This window comes from Arachis ipaensis, chromosome B07, assembly GCF_000816755.2.
Source record: "Arachis ipaensis cultivar K30076 chromosome B07, Araip1.1, whole genome shotgun sequence".
Classification (NCBI taxonomy): domain Eukaryota; kingdom Viridiplantae; phylum Streptophyta; class Magnoliopsida; order Fabales; family Fabaceae; genus Arachis; species Arachis ipaensis.
The window spans coordinates 29,608,298-29,616,142 of record NC_029791.2 but is presented as its reverse complement, the minus strand read 5'-3'; the positions used below and the strand labels follow the sequence as shown (position 1 = coordinate 29,616,142).

The window sequence follows — 7,845 nt, the reverse complement described above, 5'->3', positions numbered from 1 at the left end:
AACGTCATAAATATTCACATATCTCGTTTACAGTGTAAACGAAATAAGAGTACACGTATCTTGTTTACACTATAAATAAAATATACACGTATTCCATTCCGTACCTTATCCTGTTTACAATATAAATGAGATAAAAGATAAGATGCATTTTGGTAAAGATGCTAGTAATTACATATTTTGGTAAATAAAATATTTATTTTACTTATTTAAAAAAATCGATTTTGGATGTTTTTCATCATAATTTGAATTGATGTTCCTTCCAAAAAAAATTAAAATTTTTTTGGATATTTTGATATTTTTTAAATAAATTTTAGAATTTTTAAAATAATTTTTGGAATTCTAAAATGAATTTTTTAAATAATTTTAGATATTTGTTATTATTTAATTTTAAATGCTTTTTATATTTTGGATGTCTTTTTTTAGAATTTGAATGTTTCTCATTATAATTTGAATTGATGTTCTCTCCAAAAAAAATATTTCAAAAAAAATTGCTAGTTGGCTACATCTTTTATTAGTTACCTAGTGAGATTGTTTGAATATATAACTAGTAAATATGTCCCGTATATTTTTGTCTCAAAAAATTTATTACGTTGAAATTTTTAAACTTTACAAAAATAAAATATATAAGTTCATAATTTAGTCAAAATCGTTATTTTTATTTAAATAAATATATATATCCTTAAAAGTATAATAAAAAAAATTTTGTGTGTGTTATCTTTATAAAATTTAAAAATTTAAATATAATAAAAAATTTTAAAAACGAAAATGTCTTATTCAAACTTTTTTATAGACCTACTTAAGTATATACGTAAAAATCGAAGATGAGCGGTGGAGTGAGTGGGGAAGAGACTTTGAGGGTGAAACACGGTGAGGCAGCCGATAAAGTCGGCGGAAGAGATAAGGGGGAGAGCGGGGGAGGGATTGCATCAGGGGAAAAGGAGGATCATATTTCGGGAGGGGTTTCTAAGTCTTTGAAGGTTTCTTTCAGGGACAAAGTTGTGGGTTCCAAGATTGCTAAAGCTTTTTCACTTGTTGAAACTTTATCGGGAGATAACATTGCGGTAGTTTCTGGGAAGCAAGGAGGTCTCTTGCCATCGAGTGTCACGTTTTCCCAAGAAGCTAAGAATTGCTTGGCAGAACCTTATAAGGATGATATAGTGATTAAGGTGCTAGGTAAACATTATAGCTACACTGCATTGTCTCATAAACTCCGAACGGTATGGAGGATTAAGGGAGGTTTTGATTTATTGGACGTGGGATTTGACTACTTTCTTGTGAAGTTTGATGTGGCTGAGGAGCGAGAAAAGGTTCTCTTAGGAGGTCCATGGATGATCGAGGGAAATTATGTGGCTGTGAAGCCATGGGATCAAGAGTTTAGATCAAGTGAAAACTGTTTTGGAGCAACTTTAGTGTGGATTAGAATTTCCGGATTACCAATTTGGTGCTACCAAGAAGATGCAATACTCCGTGTTGCGGCTGCAGTTGGCATTCCCGTTAAGGTTGATTTGGCAACAAAATTAGCTGAAAGAGGACGATATGCTCGAGCCTGTGTTCAGATAGATTTAGGATTGTCAGTGACTAAGAAGATTCTTGTTGAAGGTGTTGAATATGAGGTTGAATATGAAAGTCTTCACCTTATTTGTGGCTCCTGTCTCAAGTTTGGTCATGATATGAAGGTGTGCAAGACTGACAACAATGCAGGCGGACGAACTAATGCCAAGGTGATCTGCGATGTAGCAAAGCAGCCAGAAAGCTCAAATTCAAAAAATCCAGTACATGTGGAAAAGGCAAGTTTTCATTTTGGCAAGAATCTTGGAGATAAGACTGTAAATGTTACTGTCCCGGATTTGGTGGAGAGTGATTTGCATGCTGTTCATGTAGACCATGCACAACATGAGGATTTGGAAGGTTGGACTCAGGTGATTAGGAAAGGAAAGTATAAAATGGGTCAAAAGCCTTCTCATAGCGCCCATCAGGTCCAACCAAAAGCAAAGAAGACTCCTAACAAGGCTACCAATACTTGGACAAGGCCTAATCACCAACGTACAACACATGCTACTGGATCCAAAGTAAAATTAAGTAGGGGCATCAATATTGGAAAACCGGTTAGTGTGGCTTCTTCGGGGACCCGGCACAATGTTCATCATCAGCAGCAAGGTGAGACAACAAATAGCACTGTGCGAAAGCGTCCTCGCCCAAACTCTTTGCAGAATTCACCAGTAGATAAGGATGGAGCATCGACAGCGGGTATGGTGCAAGTTTCGACGGAGAAAATTGGGCTGCAACTTGAAAGTCCATTAAAGGCAGGATCGTCGAAGACAGAGACATCATGTTGAGTCTCGGGTTTATTATTGGAGCTCCCTTTTTGCTGTTTTTATGGAAAGTTTCAATATCATAGCCTAGAATGTGAGGGGTGCGTCTAACAAGATGGCCCGTGTGCATTGCAAAAATTTGGTGAGAATATATAAACCATCTTTCTTCTTTCTCTTTGAGACTCATACCATATTTAATAATTTGAAGAATTTTTGGGATAAGTTGGGTTTTCATTGTGTTGGTATTGAGGAAGCAGTAGGACACAGGGGTGGCATTTGGTTTCTATCTTCTATTGCTAATGCTTCTTGTGTGGTTATTGATCAATTTGACCAATGTATCACGGTGAAAGTGAGTGTGGGTAACTTAGTTTGGCTTTGTAGTGCAGTATATGGAAGTCCTCAATTCGAAAAAAGATGTATGCTTTGGGATCATTTGCGTTCTATTAATTCAGGCCATAATAGACCGTGGATGGCCGTTGGTGATTTTAATGAGATTGTGGCACCAGATGAGAGTACAGGTGCTTATTTTTCTTCTCACAGAGCTAGTCTATTAGCTACTACTCTAGATGACTGTGAGCTCTTTGATCTTAAAGTGACTGGTAGGAGATATACTTGGTATAGAGCAGTTCAGGCTGGTAGGGACTTGGTTAAAAGGTTGGATAGAGCTCTAGTTAATGAGGCGTGGATGACAATGTTTCCTGAGGGTTATTCTGAAATTCTTAGCAGGCTTCATTCTGATCATTGTCCTATTTTAGTTCGTTGTTATGGTAGCCCCAGAGTGAAAGGTTCTCGTCCTTTTAGGTTCCAAGCTGCGTGGGCAACACATCCTTCTTATAAACATGTTATTAGTAAGGCTTGGAATCAAGAGTTTGGAGGCGTTACTGAAAGGCTTAAGATGGTTCAACAGGCTTCTTTGGACTTCAACTCAAAGATTTTTGGAAATATTTTTGTGTGAAAAAATAAGCTGGAATATCAGATTGATCAGATTCAACGGCGTTTGGAGGTTACCGATGTGTTATCTCTGAGAATTAAAGAAGCTGAACTGAGGGAAGATTACAATAGGCTTTTATTGCAAGAGGAACTTTTTTTGTACCAGAAATCTAGAGAGCAGTGGGTCAAGTATGGGGATAGAAACACTAAATTCTTTTATTTTCAGACTTTGGTGCATAGAAACCATAATAGAGTACATGGATTATATGTTAGAGATGGGTCTTGGTCTACTGATCCAGATATTCTCCAGGAAGAAGCCCTCTCTTTTTACAAGAATCTCTTTGGTATAACGGAAGAGGTTGAGGTTGATTGTTTAGGGGATGTTCCGATGCCCACTCTAAGCACTGAGGCTTGTGCTAGGTTAATTGACCCTGTCTCTTTTGCGGAAGTCAAGTCAGCAGTATTCAGTATGAGCCCTTTTAAGGCTCCTGGTCCAGATGGCTTTCAAGCTTATTTTTTTAAAGAATATTGGGAGATGGTAGGCACTGAGATTTGGAATATTGTCCGGTGCGCTTTTTTGGGAGAGTTCTTAAATCCTAGCATCATGGAAACTCTGATTGTGCTTATTCCTAAAATTGATAACCCTACCTTTATGAAGGATTTCAGGCCTATTAGCTTGTGTAATGTTGTTTATAAAATTATCACCAAAGTATTGACTAACCGACTTCGGCCTTTTCTTCCAGATATTGTTAGTCCTTTACAAGGAGGTTTTATTCCGAGTCGTGGTGCTCCTGATAATATTATTGTGGCCCAAGAAATGCTGAATTTCATGAAGCACACAAAATCCAAGAAAGGTACTCTTGCTTTTAAAATTGATCTTGAAAAAGATTATGATAGGATGGATTGGAGGTTTTTGGAGAGTACTCTCATTGCTTTTGGTTTTCCTATCATCACTGTTAATTTGATTATGAATTGTGTCCGTGCATCATCTCTTTCTATTATGTGGAATGGGAATAGATTGGATAGTTTTGCTCCTAGAAGGGGGCTTAGACAGGGCGATCCAATGTCTCCTTACTTATTTGTGCTTTGTATGGAAAGACTTGCTAGCTATATATCTCATAAGGTGGTCGAGGGTGTGTGGAAACCAGTTTCTGTCACTAGGGGTGGCCCAAAATTTTCTCATTTGATGTTTGCAGATGATCTCTTACTCTTCTGTCAGGCTACAAAGAGTCAGGTCCAAATGGTCATGCATTCTCTTAACATTTTTTGCAAGGCATCTAGCATGAAAGTGAATCTTGAAAAGTCTAAAGCTTTTTGTTCTAAAAATATGACTGTTCGTAGAAGAGATATTTTTACTAGTATTTCTTCAATACGTTTTGCTTTGGACTTAGGAAGATATCTTGGAGTTAACCTTAATCATTCCCGTACCAGTAGGGCTTCTTTTTATTCGGTGATTGAAAAAGTGAGGGGAAGATTAGCTAATTAGAAACAAAGGCTTCTAAATAAAGCAGGGAGACTTTACCTGATCAATTCTGTTGCAGCATCCATTCCTGTCTATCATATGCAGGTATCTTTTTTTCCAAATTGGGTTTGCGATAAATTGTCTTCTATGATGAGACAGTTCCTTTGGAAGGGTCAAGTTGATGGTAGAGGTCTTTCCCTTGTTAATTGGAGGACCGTGATCACTCCAAAAAAATTTGGCGGCCTGGGTGTTAGAGATCCTGCGTGTGTTAATATATCTTTACTTGGTAAATTGGTGTGGCAACTTTTTCATTGTCAGGACAAGCCTTGGGTTGCTCTATTGAGGGCGAAGTATCTGAGGAATGAGGGAGTTTTAGATGGCCCTGACCCTTGCAATGCTTCTCATGTTTGGAAGAGTATCTCAAAGGCTTTTGGTGCTCTTAAGGATGCCTTCTCTTGGTGCGTTGGGTCACTTGATCAATCTTTTTTGTTTGACAATTGGAGTATTGAGGGCCCAATTGCTCAAAATGTCCCTTTTGTACATATATCTGACTCTGATTTAACTATTAGAGACGTTTGGAAAGATGGTCAATGGAATCTCCATGATATTTTCTCTATCATTCCAGAAGATGTCAAATAGCGTTTGAATGCTTATAATCCGGATTTGAATGCTGGAGAAAGTTCGGGTTGGTCGTGGGGTGTGACATCTTCTAGACTCTACTCAGCTAGGAGTGGGTACAGTTGGCTAGCCAAAAGAAAGTTTGACTAGAATGAGCATGATAATTGGTTGTGGGTATGGCGACTACATATTCCTGAGAAGTACAAGTTCTTGATTTGGCTCAGTCTTCATAATGCTATTCCTACGGCAGAGTTTCGTTTGGGTCGTGGTTTAGCTTTATCTAGCACCTGTCATCGGTGTCAGAATAGTTCTGAATCCATTCTTCATTGTCTTCGGGAGTGCCCTAGTGCCAAGGAGGTCTGGAACCTTTTAGGCCTGTATTCAGATAACTCGAATTTACATGATTGGCTCTACAGAGGTGCAAGGAGTGGAGATGTTTTTCTTTTCTTTTCAACCATCTGGTGGATTTGGAGAAGCAGGAATCATGACTTATTTAATATAGATGATTCATGGAGTGCTAGTAAAGTGGTGAGTTTGATCCGTAGTTCAGTAAGGGAGTTTCACACTATTTTTGCTATGCATCAATCTCTGTCTCCTCCTTCACTTTGTTTGCATTGGGTTCCACCTCCAGTTCATTCTGTTAAATTGAATTGTGATGCTAGTTGGTTTGCTCCTTCTGGCTATGCTGGTTTTGGTTGTATCATTCGTAATCCTGATGGATGTTGGTTGAAAGGTTGCACTGGGAAAGTCGAAGTGTGCAGTGTTCTTTTTGCTGAATTGTATGCAATTTGGAGAGGTTTACTTCTTGCTTGGGAGAGTGGATTTCGTGAGGTTATCTATGAAACAGACTGCTTAGAAGCTCTTTTCTTGGTAAACCAAAGAATGCTTGGTAAGGATATTCCGGAATGGGATTTGGCAAAGCATATACAGGAGGTTATGAATGAGAATTGGAGAGTCTCTAATAGTGTTGCAGATTGTATGGCTAAAGCAGCTGCTTCTGTCGCAGACATTCACTCGAATTGGAGCCAACCTTAGAGTGAGTTTCAACATCTAATAGATTTAGATATGACCCTAGCCAATTAATTTGGTTGTCTCTTTTTTTTTTTTCTTTCTTTTCTATTTAGTCACCAAAAAACTTAAGTATAGACGTACTCTAGTTTTAATTATGATTATCGGTATAGATTATCATAGAAGAAATTTTGAGGATAATATGTATGTAAAATGATAAAAATAGGTTAGACCATGCTCTTGTCTTAAAAGGCTTGGCCTATGACCTAAAACATGCTATATTTTTTTAGCCTAAGGCTAATTTATTCAAAAACTTAGCCTGGTTTCAGACCTATAAATCTATTATATCAATTTAAAATTCTGACGGAAAAAAATAAAAAAAAATTAAAATTTAAAGTTTTAAACCCCTTATCTTTCATTTTTAAAAAATTTTGAGGATAATATGTATGTAAAATGATAAAAATAGGTTAGACCATGCTCTTGTTTTAAAAGGCTTGGCCTATGACCTAAAACATGCTATATTTTTTTAGCCTAAGGCTAATTTATTCAAAAACTTAGCCTGGTTTCAGACCTATAAATCTATTATATCAATTTAAAATTCTGACGGAAAAAAAATAAAAAAAAAATTAAAATTTAAAGTTTTAAACCCCTTATCTTTCATTTTTAAAAAGAAAAAATTACAAATTACAATATGATACTTTACTCGCATTTAAAATAAGATTCACGAATCTTCCATACCCCATAATATAATAATAATCAATTCATCATCAGATATGCAAATAAATTAAATTGAAGGAAAAAATATTTAACAAAAGCTAAAATTTAATTCTCAAACTTCATCTCCAATATATATAGTAGACAGGGACGGACCCACATTCATCTCGTATGTGTAGCAATTCATTGCCAGCCAATTGCAGACCTTTAAATGGAACTCAAATTCACGACGAATTAATCTTTAACTTGCTAGATATTGTAGGAAGCCGAAAAAAAATCTATACTTAAATTTTATTATATTTTTGCCCCCACTACTAAATTTTTCTGGGTCCGTCACTGATGGTAGATAAGTTTAATAACATCCTCAACTATGTTGTAAAGTGATGCAGCTTATTATGAAGAGATAATTGTAGCTTTAACAAGCATTGATTAACAATAAGAGTAAGATGACTATCAATGGTAGTTTATTGATGAGATAGATAAGGAGGAGGGATCTTGTATGTGTGTAAGAAGGATGAGACCATAAAATGGAAAAATGGAGGATAAGAAAATGAACATATGGATTACTTACTTTATTTATATTATTAGTGTATTAAAACTTAAACGGAAAGTAAGTTTGAGACTGCAAACATGATATTTCACTAAGAAATCTTATATGTAACTAGGTTTGACAGTAGTATCCGAATTTACAAGTACTCATCCTACCTTATCCAGTCATTGCGGGTAATAACCCAATTCGGAGTATGGTGCAAGTTTTCTTTGGGCAGCACGGGATCAAGTTTGGAATAAATTCGTCTCGGA

General features: G+C 36.4%; 1 protein-coding gene across 1 annotated transcript in view; it reads right to left on the bottom strand.

The window, feature by feature from the left end:
* Nucleotides 4,382-7,845, bottom strand: part of LOC107606927 (probable S-adenosylmethionine-dependent methyltransferase At5g37990) — an 11,137-nt gene continuing 7,673 nt past the window's right edge. The window contains exon 5 of the transcript XR_002351311.1: nucleotides 4,382-4,393. The gene's annotated coding sequence lies outside the window, so the exon portion shown is untranslated. The remainder of the gene's footprint in view (nucleotides 4,394-7,845) is intronic.